The 22,384-nt window shown below is 38.0% G+C and overlaps 1 protein-coding gene and 1 non-coding gene across 4 annotated transcripts in view; one reads left to right on the top strand and one right to left on the bottom strand.

Moving 5' to 3' along the window:
• The window catches only part of USP32 (ubiquitin specific peptidase 32), a 208,035-nt gene that overhangs the window by 84,023 nt on the left and 101,628 nt on the right, over positions 1-22,384 (top strand). The window lies entirely within an intron of this gene.
• Positions 20,559-20,665, bottom strand: LOC133081042 (U6 spliceosomal RNA). Its single transcript, XR_009698713.1, has one exon. It is a non-coding gene; the product is annotated as a U6 spliceosomal RNA (small nuclear RNA).

Here is a 22,384-nt window from a genome sequence, read left to right as displayed (position 1 = left end):
CATTCAAAAGTGTTCTCATTTCTTTGGGCATTTTTATCATGGCTGCTCCAAAATCTTTGGTAAGTCTAATATCTGTCTCGTGTAATTGTTGATGCCTGTTTATTGTAGTTCCCTAATTGAATTGAGACTTTACTGGTTCTTTATATGCTGAGTAATTTTGGATTGTATTCTAGACATTTTTTAAAATTTATTTATTTATTTATTTATTTATTTTTGGCTGCATTGGGTCTTCGTTGCTGCTCACGGGCTTTCTCTAGTTGCGGCAAGCAGGGATTACTCTTTGTTGCAGTGCACAGGCTTCTCATTTTGGTGGCTTCTCTTGTTGCAGAGCATGGGCTCTAGGAGCGTGGGCTTCAGTAGTTGTGGCACATGGGCTCAATAGTTGTGGCTCGCAGGTTCTAGCGCGCAGGCTCAGTAGTTGTGGCGCATGGGCTTAGCTGCTCCACGGCATGTGAGATCTTCCCGGAACAGGGCTCGAACCCTTGTCTCCTGCATTGGCAGGCGGATTCTTATCCATTGAGCCACCAGGGAAGTCCCTATTCTAGACATTTTTAATTTTTTAGTTTTTTTTTTATTTTTGGCCACGACGTGCAGCTTGCAGGATCTCAGTTCCCCTACCAGGGATCAAACCTGTGCCATGGCAGTGAAAGCGCCAAATCCTAACTACTAGACCACCAGGGAACTCCCTCTAGACATTTTTAGTATTATGTTATGACATGCTGAGTCTCTCTAAATCCTGTGGAGATGTTGATACAGTTGGCCTTCCAGATCTCCTGGGTCCCGCAACCAAGGATTCACCCAACTGCGGGTGAAAAAAACTTGGGAAAAAAATTCCAGAAAGTTCCAAAAAGCAAAACTTGAATTTGCCACAGGCTGGCAACTATTTATATAGCATTTACAACTATTTACATAACATTTACATTGTATTAGATATTATAAGTAATCTAGAGATGATTTAAAGTATAGGAGAGAATTACGTAGGTTATAGGCAAATACTACTCCATTTTATATACGGGACTTGAGCATCCGCAGATTTTGGTATCTGCCAAGGGCTTGGAACTAATTCTCTGTGGACACCAAGGGACAACTGTACATTTGGTTTTTGTCAGATCATGGGTATTGATGGGTTCAGGCGGCAAGTTCTAACCAGTCTTCTTTTGGTTGTGTCAGTGAAGTTTTCACAGCCTTTGCAGTGCTATTTGGATCTGTTCCACATGTGCAACCACCCAGTGGCCAGTCTGGAACCTGGGCATTGACCTATCCTCAATTTGTAATTCTGTTTAGGGTCAGATCCATGCATGTGCAGTTATGTGGCAAACCCAGGAGTTCAAAAACAACTTTCCTGAGCTCCTTCCTCCTTTCAATATCCATAATACTCCCCTTTCCCTGAGCTCCCATTTTTAGTCCTCCTCTCAGGTGCCTTAGTTACTCTGCTATGCCACGTACTTCCACTACTGTGCCTGTGTCCAGAGCCAAGCTGGAGGACAACAGAGAGATGACGAAAACAATGGGAGTTTGTCTCACCCTCTTGGGATCGTAGCTATTCTGATTGGAGAGTGTGGTAGGCTGAATAATGGACCCCCAAATCTCCAGGTTGTAATCCCTGGAGCCTGCATGTGGCATGTGTCTGTGGAATTGTGGTAGCAAATGTGCATGTTCTAAAATGCCAGGTTTATTACTTCACCTGAAAATATTTTTATTTATTTAATTGAAGAAATCTGCCTTGACTACTGGAAATAGGTTTATATAATTATGTATTCTTGGTTGTTTAAGTCTCAGTTTGAGATTTTCAAGAGTGATTACTCTCTGAAAATTTATTGTGTGGGTGGTATTGTTCTAATGATGATATTGAAGATATTTATAACCTGTCCTCTTTTGTAGTGAGTATTCTAGTTGCCCTTGTGATTTAATAAAATAAAATTCATCTGTTAACACAGTGTTTATCACACCCTATATGTTGAGTTGGGTCTTGATTTTCCTGTTTCTCATAGAGTTATGTAGTATTTACCTAACAGGTGAGTGGTACAGTGTTTAGGTCAGTATAAGCTACCAAAGGTTGTAGGTAAGGGCAGGAACTGGCATGAGTTTTGGAAGAGCGTGCTCTGAGCATTCGTGGCTCTTAGTTGGAGGGGCAGGTCAAGCTAATAACCGTATATTACTGTAGTTTGCTCATTTCTTGTCTAGGTGAGAGACTGACTATGAAGGTGGTTCTCAGAAGAGCCCTCCTTACTGCAACTTTTACATTTAAGAAATAGGTATGATATACTGCTAGATCAAACAAATCTTTTTCCATCTCAAAGGACTTTTAAAATATCTATGAGAATAAGTCTTCTTTCAAAACCAAGACACTTTTAATGAGTTGAAGACTATGAGTAAGGAAGCAAATTAAGCACATGTAACAGAAGATGTATACATCAATTTTTGGTGCCAAGAAAGAACAATTAAGTTGTTCCTTCTTCAGTCTCCCTTACCCCATTTGATGCCCAGCACATAGATAATATTTATTATGTGGGGTATAATTTTTATTACTTATTTGACTTTACGAATAATTTGTTTCTTCCTTTTTTTTTAACTGCGCTGTGTGGCATGTAGGATCTTAGTTCCCTGACCAGGGATCGAACCCGTGCCCCCTGCATTGGGAGCGTGGAGTCTTAACCACTGGACCACCAGGGAAGTCCCAATTTGTTTCTTCTTTTTAACTTGAAAAGTGTTATGTTATTTTTTGTTTTCAGCAAAGTTCATGTTGTAAATGTGTGGATCTTTGTGGAATTTTTTCCCTTGGTCATGTGCCCTTAGGAGAAGAACTGCCTGTTACAGCTAGTGGTAAGGAGAAAATATTATTTAGAATACATTTAATATAAAATTTTTCCTAAAAAATTCTTTCTGTGGTACATTTACTCAAATATTCTGAAGATCTGTTCATCCTAAATTTTTTTTTTAAAGGTTGGTGGGATTCTCACTTTATTTTTTTTTTAATTAATTAATTAGGCTGCGTTGGGTCTTAGTTGTGGCATGCAGGCCCTTCGTTGCAGTGCATGGGCTTCTCTAGTTGTGGCTCGTGGGCTTCTCTCTAGTTGTGGCGCACGGGCTCCAGAGCGCACAGGCTCAGTAGTTGCAGCGCTCGTGCTTAGTTGCCCCACGGCATGTGGGATCTTAGTTCCCCAACCAGGAATCAAATCCGTGTCCCCTGTGTTGAGGGCGGATTCTTAACCACTGAACCACCAGGGAAGTCCCCATCCTAAATTTTTTAAACTGAAATTTTTATTAAGATAAATACAGATTCACATGCAGTTAATGAGGAAGAAAACAGAGATCCTTTTTATATTTTGCCAGTTTCTCCTTGAAGATAACATTTTACAAATGCATAAAATCACAATCAGGATATTGTCACTGATGTTATCCACTGATATTATTTCGCTTTCCCCAGTTTTACTGTGTGTGTGTGTGTGTGTGTGTGTGCGTGTGTGTGTGTGTGTAAAATTCTGTACAGTTTTGTAACTGTGTGGCTGTATGTATCTACCACCACAGTCAAGATACTAAATAGTTGGTAAAGTCACCAAAGCTTGATAGTTTGATGAGCTTTGAGTTTTCTGGCGTTATAGGTCTTCTGTTGGTAGAAGTCACAGAATGGAACCCAGGTGCAATACGGTTTGCCACTGTCCATTTATCAGTCTTCTTCCAGCAAAGTTCCTTTGGTTTCTGGTTCCGACTGAGTCGCTTGAGTTTGGTTTGGGGCACTTCTCATGATACCCTTTAGTTCCTGAGAATTGGAGTCCCTTGTTCAAGAATGTTTGAGGATCCTTTTGTTTGTCCAAGAGAGCCCTGAAAAAGGATCAGCAGCTTAATTTTACTGGTATTTTGCAAGCTATGTATTGAAGTTTTTTGGACTGAAAAATAGTCCCCATTACTGATTTTCTTTTTTTTTTTTTTTTTTCCTCATTAGGGTCGGGAATATTTTTTCAGTAACCCCTGGGAACCACATTAAGCCCTCACCAGCCTATTTATTTGAAGGATAATAGTATGTTTATTTCATATTCTTGAACTCCAAAGAGATACTACCTGAACTTATCATTAGTCTGTTTCTCTGTTAGGTCATTTGAGAGCATCATGCTATAATGGCCAAGGTTGTTAGTTTTATCCTTCTATGGGTAATTTCAACTGAACCCAAAATTGGCAATATTGTAGTTATATATAATAACATGGTTTGCAAATGTTACAGGAGGTATAAATAAATTAATTTGTTTATTTGAAACCAAACCTTTCCCTCAGAGATACTGTATGACTGTGAGAGACTTTGGTTGTTGTTTATTAATATTATATGCTAGCTACTTTATTAGCTGCTTTACAAATATGTTGTTTAGTACTTTGAACAACCACATTATGCTGTTAATGGGCATGGTAACTTTGAATACTTGGTAAAGATTGTGTTTTCCTAGTGAATTCACAAATTTTTATCTATTTATTTAAGTTATATGACATTTGTCATGATGCAGGTACTAATGTTACTACCATTTTTTTAAATAAAGATAAGTACTTTTTTAAAAAATTAATTAATTAATTTTTAGCTGTGTTGGGTCTTTGTTGCTACACGCAGGCTTCCTCTAGCTGCGGCGAGCGGGGGCTACTCTTCAATGAGGTGCGCAGACTTCTCATTGTGGTGGTTTCTTTCGTTGCAGAGCACGGGCTCTAAGTGCACAGGCTTCTGTAGTTGTGGCGCACGGGCTTCAGTAGTTGTGGCTTGCGGTCTCTAGAGCGCAGGCGCAGTAGTTGTGGTGCACGGGTTTAGTTGTTCTGCGGCATGTGGGATCTTCCTAGACCAGGGCTCGAACCCGTGTCCCCTGCATTGGCAGGTGGATTCTTTTTTTTTTTTTAACATCTTTATTAGAGTATAATTGCTTTACAATGGTGTGTCAGTTTCTGCTTTATAACAAAGTGAATCAGTTATACATATACATATGTGCCCATATCTCTTCCCTCTTGCATCTCCCTCCCTCCCACCCTCCCTATCCCACCCCTCTAGGTGGTCACAAAGCATCAAGCTGATCTCCCTGTGCTATGCAGCTGCTTCCCACTAGCTATCTATTTTACGTTCAGTAGTATATATATGTCCATGCCACTCTCTCACTTTGTCCCAGCTTCCCCTTCCCCCTCCCCATATCCTCAAGTCCATTCTCTAGTAGATCTGCATCTTTATTCCCGTCTTGCCCCTAGGTTCTTCTGACCATTTCCTTTTTTTTTTTTTTTTTTTTTAGATTCCATGTATATGTGTTAGCATATGGTATTTGTTTTTCTCTTTCTGACTTACTTCACTCTGTATGACAGTCTCTAGGTCCATCCACCTCACTACAAATAACTCAGCTTCGTTCCTTTTTATGGCTGAGTAATATTCCATTGTATATATGTGCCACATCTTCTTTATCCATTCGTCTGTTGATGGACACTTAGGTTGCTTCCATGTCCTGGCTATTGTAAATAGAGCTGCAATGAACATTTTGGTACATGACTCTTTTTGAATTATGGTTTTCTCAGGGTATATGCCCAGTAGTGGGATTGCTGGGTCGTATGGTAGTTCTATTTTTAGTTTTTTAAGGAACCTCCATACTGTTCTCCATAGTGGCTGTATCAATTTACATTCCCACCAACAGTGCAAGAGGGTTCCCTTTTCTCCACACCCTCTCCAGCATTTATTGTTTGTAGATTTTTTGATGGTGGCCATTCTGACCGGTGGGAGATGATATCTCATTGTAGTTTTGATTTGCATTTCTCTAATGAGTAATGATGTTGAGCATTCTTTCATGTGTTTGTTGGCAATCTGTATATCTTCTTTGGAGAAATGTCTGTTTAGGTCTTCTGCCCATTCTTGGATTGGGTTGTTTGTTTTTTTGATATTGAGCTGCATGAGTTGCTTGTACGTTTTGGAGATTAATCCTTTGTCAGTTGCTTCATTTGCAAATATTTTCTCCCATTCTGAGGGTTGTCTTTTCGTCTTGTTTATGGTTTCCTTTGCTGTGCAAAAACTTTTAAGTTTCATTAGGTCCCATTTGTTTATTTTTGTTTTTTTTCCATGTCTCTAGGAGGTGGGCCAAAAAGGATCTTGCTGTGATTTATGTCATAGAGTGTTCTGCCTATGTTTTCCTCTAAGAGTTTGATGGTGTCTGGACTTATATTTAGGTCTTTAATCCATTTTGAGTTTATTTTTGTGTATGGTGTTAGGGAGTGTTCTAATTTCATTCTTTTACATGTAGCTGTCCAGTTTTCCCAGCACCACTTATTGAAGAGGTTGTCTTTTCTCCACTGTATAGTCTTGCCTCCTCTATCAAAGATAAGGTGACCATATGTGCATGGGTTTACCTCTGGGCTTTCTATCCTGTTCCATTGATCTATATTTCTGTTTTAGTGCCAGTACCATACTGTCTTGATTACTGTAGCTTTGTAGTATAGTCTGAAGTCTGGGAGCCTGATTCCTCCAGCTCCGTTTTTCTTTCTCAAGATTGCTTTGGCTATTGGGGGTCTTTTGTGTTTCCATACAAATTGTGAAATTTTTTGTTCTAGTTCTGTGAAAAATGCCAGTGGTAGTTTGATAGGGATTGCATTGAATCTGTAGATTGCTTTGGGTAGTAGAGTCATTTTCACAATGTTGATTCTTCCAATCCAAGAACATGGTATATCTCTCCATCTATTTGTATCATCTTTAATTTCTTTCATCAGTGTCCTATAATTTTCTGCATACAGGTCTTTTGTCTCCTTAGGAGGTAGGTTTATTCCTAGATATTTTATTCTTTTTGTTGCAATGGTAAATGGGAGTGTTTCCTTAATTTCACTTTCAGATTTTTCATCATTAGTGTATAGGAATGCCAGAGATTTCTGTGCATTAATTCTGTATCCTGTTACTTCACCAAATTCGTTGATTAGCTCTAGTAGTTTTCTGGTAGCATCTTTAGGATTCTCTATGTATAGTATCATGTCATCTGCAAACAGTGACAGCTTTACTTCTTCTTTTCCAATTTGGATTCCTTTTATTTCTTTTTCTTCTCTGATTGCTGTGGCTAAAACTTCCAAAACTATGTTGAATAATAGTGGTGAGAGTGGACAACCTTGTCTTGTTCCTGATCTTAGTGGAAATGGTTTCAGTTTTTCACCATTGAGGACGATGTTGGCTGTGGGTTTGTCATATATGGCCTTTATTATGTTGAGGAAAGTTCCCTCTATGCCTACTTTCTGGAGGGTTTTTATCATAAATGGGTGTTGAATTTTGTCGAAAGCTTTTTTCTGCATCTATTGAGATGATCATATGTTTTTTCTCCTTAAGTTTGTGAATATGGTGTATCACATTGATTGATTTGCGTATATTGAACAATCCCTGCATTCCTGAGATAAACCCCACTTGATCATAGTGTATGATCCTTTTAATGTGCTGTTGGATTCTGTTTGGTAGTATTTTGTTGAGGATTTTTGCATCTATGTTCATCAGTGATATTGGCCTGTAGTTTTCTTTCTTTGTGACATCTTTGTCTGGTTTTGGTATCAGAGTGATGGTGGCCTCATAGAATGAGTTTGGGCGTGTTCCTCCCTCTGCTATATTTTGGAAGAGTTTGAGAAGGATAGGTGTTAGGTCTTCTCTAAATGTTTGATAGAATTTGTGGCAGGTGGATTCTTAACCACTGCGCCACCAGGGAAGCCCCCTGTTCCTACCATTTTATGAATGAGAAAAAGATACTGAATCTTAAGGATGTTAGGTTACTTGCTCAAGTATTAAAGCTAATGAGCAGATCCAGGATTCAAGTCCAGGTATCCAAATCCTTATTAGCTACTGTTCTGTGTTGCCCCCCGTGGATGATGATAATAACTAAAATTTATGGAGTTATTTACCATGCACCTGGCTTAGGGTAAATATTTTATGTAAATTATCTCATTTAATTTTCACCACACCATGTGAATGTTGCTATTATTAATAGTACCATGGAGGTGCTATTATTATTAATCCCATTTTCTAGACTAGCAAATTGAAGTTATATAATTTATTCAAGACCATACAGCTCCTAATTAGAAGAGCTAGGATTTGACCCCGGGTCTTTTTGGTTCCAGAGTTGTTAACAGTTATGTTTCACTGAAAACTCAGGTGCAGTTGCAAGCTCATACATTTATTTGTCATGTTGATTATTTTACTTTTATATAAGATGCACAGCACTGTGTTATTTGGTCTACTGAAAATCTGTCTTGTCTGGTGACTATGGCTTCATTTTTTACCTGATTTAGATCTCTGTCAGTATGATATGGCTTTTGAGGACAATTAGGAAATACATGTCTTTTTTTCTTTCTTATTCTCTTTCTGTACTTTTTAACAAATGATACATTCTCATGGTTCAAAATTTTAGAAAGAACAGACCATGAAAACATCTCCTTTCCACCCAGTCCACAAGGCCTCTAATTTCCCTCCCAGAAGGAAGGACCTTTCTTACCATTTTTATTTTTTAGATTTTTTTCTTTTTTTCTTTTTTTTCTGGCTGTGCCGCTTGACTTGTGAGATCTTAGCTCCCCAACCAGAGATCAAACCCAGGCCGCTGGCAGTGGAAGCACAGAGTCCTAACCACTGGACCTCCAGGGACTTCCCTCTTACCAGTTTTTGATGTAGCCTATTAAAGATGTATCTTAAAGGTATGAATTGGGATATTTACTCTATTTTTTAAAAATTGCCATCACAGCAGTTTCTTTAGATTTCTAAAACACTTTGTTATCCTGGAGTTTACAGAATGTAACTCCTGCGTTTTTTTTTTTTTTTTTTTTGGTAAGAACATTTAAGTTCTCTTAACAAATTTGAATTAGTGGCATATAATATACTGTTATCAACTATAGTCACCATGTTGTGCATTAGATCCTCAGATCTCCTTATTCATCTTACAGCTGAGAAGTTTGTGCCTTTTTACCAACCTGTCCCTGTTTCCCCCAGGCCTTGGCAGCTACTTTTCTACTCAGTTTCTAAGAGTTTGACTTTTTTTTTTTTTTTTTTTAAAGAGATTCCACATATAAGTGATACCATGCAGAATTTTTATTTCTCTTTCTGGCTTATTTCTTATAGCATAATGCCCTCAAGGTTTATCCATGTTGTTGCAAATGGCAGGATTTTCTTTTTTCTCATGGCTAAATAATACTCCATTGTATATGTATACCACATCTTTACTCATTCATCCGTTGATGAATACTTAAGTTGTTTCCATATCTTGGCTATTGTGAATAATATATGTTGCATTGAAAATGGGAGTACATGTATGTCTTCAACATCCTGTTTTCATTTCCTTTGGATATATTCCCAGAAGTGGAGTTGCTGGATCATATGGTAATTCTATTTTTAGTGTTTTGGGGAACCTCCATACTGTTTTCCATAATGGCTGCACCAATGTACATTCCTACCAACCGTGCACCAGTGTTCCCTTTTCTCCATATCCTCACCAACACTTTATTTTTTTCTTCCAATTTTATTGAGATATAAGTTGACATACAGCATTGAAGTTTAAGGTGTACAGCATAATGATTTGATTTACATATTTCTTGAAGTGTTGTCACAGTAAGTTTCATTAACATCTGTCATCGTATATAGATATAAAAAAGAAAAAAAAATTTTTTACTTGTGATAAGAACTCTTTCGATTTACTCTCTTAACAACTTTCGTATATGCCATACAACAGTGTCTCTTGTCTTTTTGATGATAGCCATTCTAACAGGTGTGAGGTGGTACCTCCCTGTGATTTTGATTTGGATTTTCCTGATGATTTGTGATGTTGAGCACCTTTTCGTGTACCTGTTGATCATTTGTATGTCTTTGGGAAAATGTCTATATTCAGTTCCTCTGTCCTTTTAAAAACCAGGTTGTTTGATTTTTTTTTTCTTTGCTATTGAGTTGTATGAGTTCTTTATATATTTTGGATATTAACCCCTTATATATAATCTACAAATATTTTTTCCCATTGTATAGGTTGCCTTTTCATTTTGTTGTTGATTTCTTTTGCTGTGCAGAAGCTTTGTAGCTCGATGTAGTCCTACTTTTTTGTCTTTGTTGCCTAGAATGAATGTGTGTTTGGGTTTGTGTGGTGTTTCTCAAATTTGCCTGATGATAAGATATCCCAGAATGCTATTTATTTGTTAACTGTGTATTTTTGGTTACTGAGAGAAATAGGAAGATAAAAATATCTTGGCACAAAGATCTCCATTCTTTAAAATGGCATTTTAGAGCCCATATACTCTTTTTTTCTTAAACATGTTACATTTTATTTTATTTTATTATTTTATTTATGTATTTTTTTGGCTGCGTCAAGTCTTAGTTGTGGCACTCGGGATCTTCGTTGCAGCACGTGGGATCTTTTGTTGCGGCATGTGGGCTTCTCTCTAGTTTTGGCATGTGGGCTCCAGAGCACGTGGGCTCAGTAGTTGTGGCACGCGGGCTTTGTAGTTTGGGGCACACAGACTCTCCATTTGAGGTGCACGGGCTCAGTAGTTGTGGCGTGCGGGCCTAGCAGCCCCGTGACATGTGGGATCCTAGTTCCCTGACCAGGGATCGAACCGCGTTCTGTGCTTGGAAGGCAGACTCTCAACCATTGGAGCGCCAGGGAAGTCCCCAGAACCAACATATTCTTAAATGTAGCTACAAGGCAGCATCTGCATATGACAGCACCTTGCTGGTATTCTCTTAGTTTCACTGTTGACTTCCCTCCAGGTTTATTATTACCAGTAGCCAATGTATATATCTGCAGAAAGAGTGCTCTATGCTCATTACTTCTTTTTTTTTTAATTTATTTTATTGACATATAGTTGCTTTACTATGTTGTGTTAGTTTCTGGTGTGCAGCAAAGTGATTCAGTTATGCACATAGATAATAGTTTCATGCTCATCACTTCTTGACTTGAACTGGATTCATGAGAATAAGGCATGAACAAAGGATAGCCAAACATGTTATTACCCTGCTTGATCGATCCATCTTTAGAGGAATGGTGGTCTCGGTTCTGGGAATGTGATTTTGGGCAGATGTACTATCAAGGACATTTCTGGCATGTAGGGACTTGATAATGTGCACTGCCCCTACTCCAGTTGCTCATTCTTTCTTTAGTTTACTTTCGTCTGCTTAAAAATATCAGCAATGGGGACTGTGTGGGACCAGGAAAGAGAGGAGAGATGGACTGAGACATTCATATTGTCTTTTTATTTCCTTTTTATCACATAGTGTACACGTTTCCCTGGAAATAATATTTGTAAATAATGACTGCATTCCTGTACTAGCCCCTAAGCTTATTTAGTTCATAATACAGATGAATACATTCACAGTTGTATACTTTTAAAGTATTGTTTAAATTATTGCTAATTACTCAGTAGTTTAACCACATTATAATTTAGGTAGAATTCATGGGGTTAGCCAGGGAAATCTGATCATTGATTATGAGAGAAAATGCATTCTGTATTCAAACAGTTCTTTCCACAAGGTATGGTTTGTGAGTGGGGAATGATTTCCTTGTTTCTTAATAACTAAACTGCTTGTGAGTTATTTTAAGGGCTGCTTTTGGCTTAGGGTTTTGTTTGATTTTGCTAGTCAATCTTTGAATTTTCTAGGTAATTCCATGACGTCGGAGATTTGGACTGGATGAGTGAGGTAGGTCAGGCCTCAAATAAGTCACTTTCTTTGCTGGATCCTACTGAGCTGAGAGAGAGCAAATAGTGTTTGTGTTAAAATATAAATAACAAAATTTGCTGTTTTAACTATTTTCAAGTATACATTTAAGTGGCATTAATTACATTCACAGTGTTATGGAACTATCACTACTATCTTTATCTAAAATGTCTTCATCACCCCAAACAGAAATTCTGTGCTTATTAAGTGATAATAATGCCACCTACCCACCCCCCACTTCAGCCACTTTCTGTCTCTATGAATTTGCCTATTCTAAATATTTCATATATGTGAAATCATACAATATTTGTCTTTTTGTGTGTGGCTTATTTCCTTTGCATAATGTTTTCAAGATTCATCCATGTTGTAGTATGTGTTACAACTTCATTTCTTTTTACGGCTGAATAATATCCCATTGTAACTAATAACTTAAAAGTGGTCAGTTTTATCTCAGACATCCTTCTCTGTAACATTTCTCTTACATTGTTGAAGTTTCTGTGTCTTGCTAAGTGTTGGATGTTGTAAATCGATGTGGCAAATCACCTTGAAAATGTAAGATATCATGAATTCAGTGAAATTTTTGTTTTTCATTCTACCCCCTTTAAATATGGGGACATTGAAACAGTTCTATGTATTCACCTGACCTAGTCCCAGCCTCATTTTCTGGTTTTAGAGATGAGGGTGGAGCTAGAAGCCACTGGGGATTTTGGCACAGTATCATGGTCCCAAAGTTTTTGCTGTCACTACTAGAACTCCCATGGGAAATCTGCTACCCCCTCAGAGATGGAATTAAGCTATTTGAATTGGCAAATGGGAACCTTCCCTTCTAGGCACATGAACAAGTCCTTTTCCCCTGCTGCTCCTTAACCATAGTTAATATGCATACTGGTTAATCCCATGCTGCTCTCTAGATGGAATTAGATTAGTGAACAGTAGGAGAATATTTAATTCTTTAATCACTACCATGCAGCATAAAATTGTATTAGCTTAAGCAGAAAGGTCATAGCTTTGTTAGCTAAAATTTCCAAGCTTGATCTTGTTCTTCTATCCTTATGTATAATACTGAGTTTTTAAAAAATTCTGAACATATTACATTTAATCTTGTTGCATTTAGCCTAGTGTCCCTGCCTAAGATGAATTTGATTCTATATTCTGCTACCTATTTTATTAGCCATTCCTTCCATCTTTGTCATTTACACAATTAACACACACGGCTTCTATGTCATAATCCAAATCACTGGTAAAAAGTGTTTAATAGGGCTTCCCTGGTGGTGCAGTGGTTGAGAATCTGCCTGCCAATGCAGGGCACACGGGTTCGAGCCCTTGTCTGGGAGGATCCCACATGCCGCGGAGCGGCTAGGCCTGCGAGCCACAACTACTGAGCCTGCGCGTCTGGAGCCTGTGCCCCGCAATAAGAGAGGCCGCGACAGTGAAAGGCCCGCGCACCGTGATGAAGAGTGGCCCCCACTTGCCACAACTAGAGAAAGCCCTCGCATAGAAACGAAGAGCCAACACAGCCAAAAAAATAAAGTAAAAAAAAGAATAAAGGCAAACACATTAAAAAAAAAAAATGTTTAATAGTTATGATAAAATATAAAGTCCAGGTTGGCACTTCTTTATAGCCTTTTTTTCCAAAGAAGGTATAGAATTTTTAATCAACACTCTTTGTGTTTATAATTTTCAATCAGATTTGCATGACCCTAACTATAATTATTCAGTCCACAATTTACTATATTATCTAAAATGTGTTATTATGAGACCTTGTCAAATACTTTCCTAAATAAAGTCAGCATGTTTATCTTAATTCTTATTAGTTAATTTGATCACTTTACCATTTTAAATTTCTGGAACATGATCTTTGTCGTAACATGGAAGCTAATTAACTTTTTGTAACTTCTAGGCTAGCTTTATAGCTAGTCATATGAGGAAATTGGTCTACTTCTTATGTGATCTCTTAAAGGGAAAGGTATATTTTTTAAAAATTCACTTTTCAGCATTTATTTCATTTTATTTTCATTTTTGGCCACAACGTGCTGCTTGCAGGATCTTAGTTCCCCACCAGGGTCTTAGTTCCCCATCAAACCCGGGCCCCCTGCAGTGGAAGCTCGGAGTCCTAACCACTGGACCGCCAGGAAATACCCATAAAAATTTACTTTTCTAGAGATTTGAATTGAGTCCCTTTTGCAAATAGTAGTAGAAAAATGTGAGAATTGATATATTCAATGATTAAAGGATTGTTCCATTCACTTGAAAATAGTTATTTACTATATTATGGTAAAACAAAAGGTATGTCAAGTTGACCTTTTGCCAGTTCCTATAGACTGTTTATTTTTCCAAAACTAAACATTCATCACATCATTGTAGGAGAATCTGAAGCATAAGATTAATCCAAGTCTAAAATTAATTTTGCTAAGATTTCTGTATAAGATTCAAAATCATTTAAGTAAAAACAAGCGATATCTGTATAAATTTGATCTAAAATGCCCTACTTAAGGAGTAAACAAATGACTTATCTATTATAATTATCTTTAAAAATGTATTTTTCTAATATCATTTATATAAAAAGGAATAGTGAGTGCTGAAAAGCAGTAAACAATCAGATAAAATCCCTGTCCCTCATGTGGCTTACATTTTTGTCAGGAGAGACAGATAATAAGCAAAACATACAAAATGAAAAAATTGCCCATCTTTTAATACTCTCAAATGACTGTACTTTGTGTAATTTATTCTCTTCAGCTTTCCTTTAAGATAACATTAACAGAAGGGTATATGTTATTAGTTCTTTTGATCCTAAGGAGCAGAGAATCACTTAAGTTTCCTTAAATAAATGGTTGGTTATAAGGAATACAAGAAAATAGGAATCTTACACTACTACTGTGTCTGGTTTTAACATTGAAATGGGCTCACATTCAGAAGAATGAAATGGAGTTCAGGAACTTCAAAATTGTCTAGGATCCTGTGTATTTTAATCATTAATGTGTCCCATGAATCTACTCCTAATTTCTTACGGTTGATAGCATTTTAATGGAAAGTGAAAAGATGCAATGGGGAAGATTGCTGGTAGGTTGGTCAGAATGGGACTCTAGCTGCCAACAAACCTGGATGGTGGAGTGAAATGTCTATTTTCTTTTTTATTATTTTAATTAATTAATTAATTTGGCTGCATCAGGTCTTAGTTGTGGCACACGGGGTCTTTCATTGTGGTGCTTGGGCTCTTTGTTGCGGCGCATGGGCTTCTCTCTAGTTGTGGCACAGGCTCCAGAGCTCGCTGGCTCAGTAGTTGCAGCACGTGGGCTCTCTAGTTGTGGCGTACGGGCTCTAGAGCGTGCCCGCTGCATTGGAAGGCAGATTCTTAACCACTGGACCACCAGGGAGGTCCCTGAAATGTCTATTTTCTTAAGTGCACTCAATAATTCAAAAAATATTTGCTGTCTGTAATGTATGAGGCACTAAAGGATTTATTGCAGTATTTAAGATCTACCAAAAATGTAAAGAAATAAAGCAGAATAAAAGCATTTTCTATACAGATAAAATCCTCTGTACCTTTCTCCCCACAATGTTCATTTCCCCACAGAAATCATAATTGTTTTCCTAAAATTGATGTTTCAGAAAAGTGGTGTTTCCAAAAATTGGTGTTTTAAGCTTTTGGGTTGGAACAAGGCACGTTTTTTAAAGTGGGAAACAAAATTCAAAGCTGCTTTCTAACAGTAACTTAATAGGTTAAGGCACTAATTGTCTATTTTAAAAATCTTTTCTAAACAAATGAGAACATTTGTGCTGAACAATCAGGTATAATCAGGTGTTTATTATTAGTTGATAGTGATAAACAGATTCTAAGTTAGTAGAAGTTCTCCCATGTTTGTTTGTTTATTTTTAGTATGTTTTAATTGTGGTAAAATATTTATAACATAAAATTTACCATTTTAACTATCTTTAAGTACACATTTCAGTGGTAATAATTTCATTCACCATGTTATGTTGTGTCCAGTCATCACCACTGTCTATTTCCGAAGTTTTTCATCACTCCAAATAACATAAGGTTATTTTTCAGTCATAAAAACCATGTTGATGGAATTGGGTGACTCTCCATGACAGCTCTTTTTGTTGGTTCAGCTTTACAGGCAGTGTCAATTTTCCCCCCTTTTTTCTTTTTTTCCTGCACTGAAGCCAAAATGTTTATTTTCAATTTGTTATTCATTCATAAGACAATAGTGCACATTTTAGTGGGTCTTTTTCTTTTAATGAATTTTTTGTGTGTGTGGTATAGTTGATGTACATATATATATGTTTCAGGTGTACGAAATAGTGATTCACAATTTTTAAAGGTTTTATTCCATTTATAGTTATTATAAAATATTGGATGTATTCCCTGTATTGTACAATATATCCTTGTAGCTTATTTATTTTATACATAGTAGTTTTCATCTCTTAATCCTTTACCCCTTTCTTGCCCCTCCCCTCTTCCTCCTCCCTGCTGGTAACCACTAGTTTGTTCTCTATATCTGTGAGTCTGTTTCTTTTTTGTTGTATTCGCTATGTATTTGTTTGTTTGTTTGTTTTAGATTCCACATATGATATCATACCGTATTTGTCTTTCTCTGACTTATTTCACTTAGCATAATACCCTCCAAGTCCATCCATGTTGTTGCAGATGGCAAAATTTCATTCTTTTTTATGACTGAGTAGTATTCCGTTGTGTATATGTATGTGTACACACACACCCCCCACATCTTCTTTATGCATTTATCTGTTAATGGATACTTAGGTTGCTTCCGTATCTTGGCTATTGTAAATAATGCTATGAACATTGGGGTACATGTATCTTTTTGAATTAGTGTTTTTGTTTGGCAGTGTCAAATCTTTGGCACTTACATATCAGAAAGAGCTTCTATAAATCAGTAGTGGAGTAATGGAAGTCATGCTAGGGAGAGGTCTTGTGCAATTAGGTGCATGGCTCAGAAGTGGTGTCTGTCATTTCTATCCATAACCTTTTGGCCAGAAGTAGTCATACAGCCCTATTCAGTTGCAAGAAGCATGAGGAAATGTCTCCATGCCTTATGTCCCCAAAGAAAGGAGAACTACCTTTGTGAGAACATCAGAAGTCTTTTCTACAAATATCTAGGCCCAATATTCTCATGCTTTATGCTCTCAGATTCCCTTTTGAAGTTACTGCTTAGAATTATCTTCTCGTTATCCTACTTCCATGTTACCTTAGTTCAGTGATGTCCTCTAGAAAGGAACATAGAAACATTATTAATATTGAAACATTCAATCGATATCAAAATGTAATGATTAGTTGGAGATGAAATGGAAAAGATTGCATGTATATGGGAGTATTAGTATAAATCCATGATGTGTTTTACTTTCCTAGATCTGTCCACTGAAAAGTTTGAGAAACAGTCACTAATACCCAAGCAATAAGCACCACTAGTATCCTGATTGTGATCTCTAAATACAACTTCCCATTTCAAAGAACAAGGCTGTTTGGAAAAATGTCTGATTCTAGGTCTGGGTCAGGGAATTTATAAAATGAGCTTAGAACATCTTGTCATACCAGAAAGTAAGGAAGATGTAAGACACTACTTAGAGTCATATAGAGGGGATTCAGGAGCCAATTCGAAGAGTCTCCCTCTACAAAGGGATGGGCAAAAATGGGGAAATTGATCATCACTAAGGATAATTGTAAGGAGATTGAAACATATCAAACATATTTTTAAAAATACCCCTTTTGGGACTTCCCTGGTGGCGCAGTGGTTAAGAATCCGCCTGCCCATGCAGGGGACACGGGTTCGATCCCTGGTCTAGGAAGGTCCTGCATGCCGCGGAGCAACTAAGCCTGTGCGCTGCAACTACTGAGCTTGCGCTCTAGAGCCAGCGAGCCACAACTACTGAAGCCCACGCACCTAGAGCCCCTGCTCCTCAGCAATAGAAGCCACCGCAATGAGAAGCCCGTGCACCACAACGAAGAGTAGCCCCCACTCGGCACAACTAGAGAAAGCCCGCGTACGCAGCAATGAAGACCCAACACAGCCAAAATAAAAAAATAAAAATACTCCTTTTGGACGCAGGTTTCCAAGACCACCCCCAGATTCATGATTAACAGGAAGGGCTCCCAGGACTGAGCATATAGTCATACTCACTATTGTGATTTATTATAGCAAAAGGATACAAAGCAAAATCAGCAAAGAGGAAAGGAATATGGGGCAAAGTCTGGAGGAGACTAAGAGCTTCTAAGAGTCCTCTTCCAGTGGAGTCGCACAGGATGTACTTAGTTTCTCTAGCAATAAGTTGTGACAGCAGGTGTGAAATGTTGTCTACTAGAGAAGCTCTTTAGAGAGACTCAGTGCTCAAGGCTTTTATTGGAGCTGGTCACCTGGGTACCTTCTACCTATCACATACCAAAATTCCAAACTTCCAAAAGAAAGCAGGTGTTGAGTATAAGCCACATTGTTTTTTGTTTTTTTTATAAACTTATTTATTTTATTTACTTATTTTTGGCTGCGTTGGGTCTTCGTTGCTGCACGCGGGCTTTCTCTAGTTGTGGCAAGCGGGGGCTACTCTTCGTTGTGGTGCGTGGCCTTCTCATTGCGGTGGCTTCTCTTGTTGCAGAGCATGGGCTCTAGGTCACATGGGCTTCAGTAGTTGCAGCACGCGGGCTCAGTAGTTGTGGCTCACAGACTCTAGAGCGCAGGCTCAGTAGTTGTGGCACACGAGCTTAGTTGCTCTGTGGCATGTGGGATCTTCCGGGACCAGGGCTCAAACCCGTGTCCCCTGCATTGGCAGGCAGATTCTTAACCACTGCGCCACCAGGGAAGCCCTGCCACATTGTTTTTATAAACAGTTTAGGTAGTTAACCACATTTAACATTTAGGGAATGGTGGAAATCTTCCCGAAATCCAAGTTCACAGATATCAGTCAAGGGCCAAACTGGCAAGCAGACCTAAGGATCGCAGTCTTAGGTCTTCTATATTTTCTTTTTTCTGCACAGGTACCTTTGAAAGATGCTGGGAAACCAACTCATATTTTAAAAACTGATTAATGAAGGAAAAGAATCAAACATTTATTCTGGCTCTTCTATACAAAGTGCATCTCAGGGTAACCAAATAGGAGATTAGGAGAATTTTCTCTTTATCGAAATATTTCAGCCAATAAACAAAAGAATTACCAGCCTTTTTTAACCTTTAATGAATTTGTGAATCTAGGCAGTGATCATTAATGGCTATTAATATCACAAAAAGAGAGATAAGCAGTCATTATGTGCCTCCTGATGGAGATACAGTAGCACCAACTGGGAGATGGTTCTTGCCAAAAAGTATAATTTAAACGTGATCAATTCTTTGGATCTAACTCCCAATTTACAGGAAATACAGAGGATAGACAATATAATCATCAAAATGCAGACTTTGGAAAACTCCACAGGACAAACATCTTGCTTTCTTCAGCAAATAAATTGTGATGAAAAAGAGAGGGAGTGAGAAGAAGAGGGAGAGAGAAAGAAAACCTACAGCTCAAGAGAGTTAAGAGACTAGCAACCAATTATATATTTTAGCTCCCAAGTTGAGCAAACAAGTTGAAAAAAACAATAAGACAGTTGGGGAAATTTGAATACTGACTAGATACTTGATGATACTAAGGAATTTTTGTTAGTGTTTGTCTTAGTCCACTTGGGCTGCTGTAGCAGAATACCATATTCTGGATGGCTTATAAACAGAATTGTATTTCCCACAGTTCTGGAGGCTGAGAAGTCCAAGCTTAAGGTGCCTGCAGATTCAGTGTCTGGTGAGGGCCCACTTCCTGGTCATAGATGGCCATCTTTTTGCTGTGTCCACCCATGGCAGAAGAGGCAAAGGAGCTTCTTAGGCCTCTTTTATAAGAGCACTGATCCCATTCATGAGGGCTTTGCCCTTGTGACCTAATCACCTCCCAAAAGTCCATCTCACACTGGGTTTCAACATATGAATTTTGGGAAGACAGGTTTTTTTTTAGTTGTGATAATGATATTATGGTTATATTTTAAAAGTATCTTGTAGAGATAGACAATAAAATATTTACATATCAAATTAAGAATAAACTGTATATCAGGTTTTTAAACTTTATTTACTTATTTTTAAATTTTTTTTATGGAAATAGAGTTGATTTACAATGTTGTGTTAGTTTCTGGTATACAGCAATGTGATTCAATACACACACACACACACAGTATTTTATATTCTTTTACAGGACGTTGAATATAGTTCCCTGTGCTATACAGTAGGACCTTGTTGTTTATCCATTCTATATATAATAGTTTGCATCTGCTAATCCCAAAATCCCAATCCATCCCTTCTCCACCTCATCCCCCCTCCTGGCAACCACAAGTCTGTTCTCCATGCCTGTGGATATGTTTCTGTTTCATAAATAAGTTCATTTGTATCATGTTTTTTTTTTAATTAATAGCTACTTTATTTATTTATTTATTTATTTATTTTAGCTGTGTTGGGTCTTCGTTTCGTGCGAGGGCTTTCTCTAGTTGCGGCAAGCGGGGGCCACTCTTCATTGTGGTGCGGGGGCCACTCCTCATCGCGGTGCGCGGGCCTCTCACTATCGCGGCCCCTCCCGTTGCGGGGCACAGGCTCCAGACGCGCAGGCTCAGCAGTTGTGGCTCACGGGCCCAGTTGCTCCGTGGCATGTGGGATCTTCCCAGACCAGGGCTCGAACCCGTGTCCCCTGCATTATCAGGCAGATTCTCAACCACTGCGCCACCAGGGAAGCCCCATGTTTATTTTTAAAATTTATTTTTTGGCCACACCACGAGGCTTGTGGGAGATTGAACCTGGGCCCTCAGCAGTGAAAGTACGGAGTCCTAACCACTGGACTGCCAGGGAATTCCCTGTGTCATATTTTAGATTCCACGTATAAGTGATATCATGGTATGGAAGGCTTCACGAATTTGCGTGTCATCCTTTCACAGGGGCCATGGTAATCTTCTCTGTATCATTTCAGTTTTAGTGTATGCGCTACTGAAGTGAGCACTAGCAGGTCTTTTTTTTTTTTTTTTTTTTTTTAAAGCACAAAGAGTTTGTCGTTGTTTAGACATTTCTAGAAAAATCAATTCTATTTATTTATTTATTTGGCTGCGTCGGGTCTTAGTTGCGGCACTCGGGATCTTTGTTGTAGCAATGCAGGCTTCTCTCTAGTTGTGGTGTGCAGGTTTTCTCTTCTCTAGTCATGGCGCACAGGCTCCAAGGCGTGTGGGCTCTGTAGTTTGCTGCACATGGGCTCTAGTTGAGGCGCGTGAGCTCAGTAGTTGTGGCACGCAGGCTTAGTTGTCCCGCGGCATGTGGGATCTTAGTTCCCCGACCAGGGATTGAACCCACGTCCCCTGCATTGGAGGCGGATTCTTTACCACTGGACCACCAGAGAAGTCCCTATTCTTCTTTCTTTTTAATAGCTAAAGAAGATTATTAGAGGGATTTTAAAATAAAGATCTTATAACAAGTTATAGTAATAAGTTAACACTTATGTGCCTTTTAAAAAGTAGCATCAAAATATCCTTGCCTATCCTGTGCACAACACCTCTCTTCAATCCTAAAAACAGTGTGAATAGTAATGAGCGTGGCACTTAATATTTCATTAATGTTAAATCATTGTCAGTTATAAGGTGACTGTTGATTTAAAGATAACTTTTTGAGGGTGAAAAAAGATATTACACATTTGATGTTAGATGCATGATTTCTGACACATTAATAAAAGGTGGAAAATGCACACATCTTAGAATTCAGGAGATGTGGTGATTTTCCCGGGCCTCCTTTCATCATCTGTTAAATGAACTTTTGAACTTGGTGGTTTTAGAAAGTTATTGCCGTTCTTATATTTTGGGAGTGAGGGACCAGTATATTCCAGCATTCCAACCAGGTGAATTCAAAACAAAATCTTCTACATTTTACAAATACTTGCAAAATTGAAAATCATATCTTACCCAAAATTTCTTTCTCAAGTTTACTGTTACTACTTCGCTCTCTTTGTACTAAAGTCAGTGATCAAAAGTGAAAAGACCACATTATCAAGTTAAAGTGGGGAGAAAGGGATGCCAAAAACATAGTGTCTGTAGATTGGGTTTGTGATAGTTTGAAATTTCTTAATCTTCAATATATTTCACCAAAATGGTATACATCTTGCTGGTGATGTCTTTCATTTCATATAATACTAGAGAATGTATATAATTGTACTATAGAACTGTGAAGTGGTTAGGAGTTTAGTTTCAGGAACCTAGGTTTGAATCTTGACCCTGCAGCTTCATTGATGTATGACTTTGGACAAGTTACTTAGATCTCCTTGGGCTCTAGTTTTCCTCAGCCATAAAATGGGGACACCAGTAATGTCTTCCTCATGGAATCATCTTGAGGCTTAATACTGGTAAAGCACTTACAACAATAGTTATATGCCATGTAATAACCATTTAAGTGTGTTAGCTATTGTTTTTATAATAATAATAATATCAATGGAGTTGATGTTGGGTTAAACACTATAGTGCTATGATTAACTAATTTCTTGCTGACTAGCAATGTACAGACTGAGATACATGGTATAATATCTTAGTATACAACAGTATACTTCCAATTTCTCTGTCCCATCTTTTGTGCTGTTGTCATGTGTTTTACATATGCTATAAGCACATTAAAATTTTACTATTATTCCATTAGCCAGCCAGTTGTCTATTAGAGCAATTAAAAATTAGGATACAAATAAATT

This window comes from Eubalaena glacialis, chromosome 19, assembly GCF_028564815.1.
Source record: "Eubalaena glacialis isolate mEubGla1 chromosome 19, mEubGla1.1.hap2.+ XY, whole genome shotgun sequence".
Taxonomy (NCBI): Eukaryota; Metazoa; Chordata; class Mammalia; order Artiodactyla; family Balaenidae; genus Eubalaena; species Eubalaena glacialis.
Note: the sequence above shows the minus strand (reverse complement) of the source record. Positions and strands in the feature narration are given on the sequence as shown.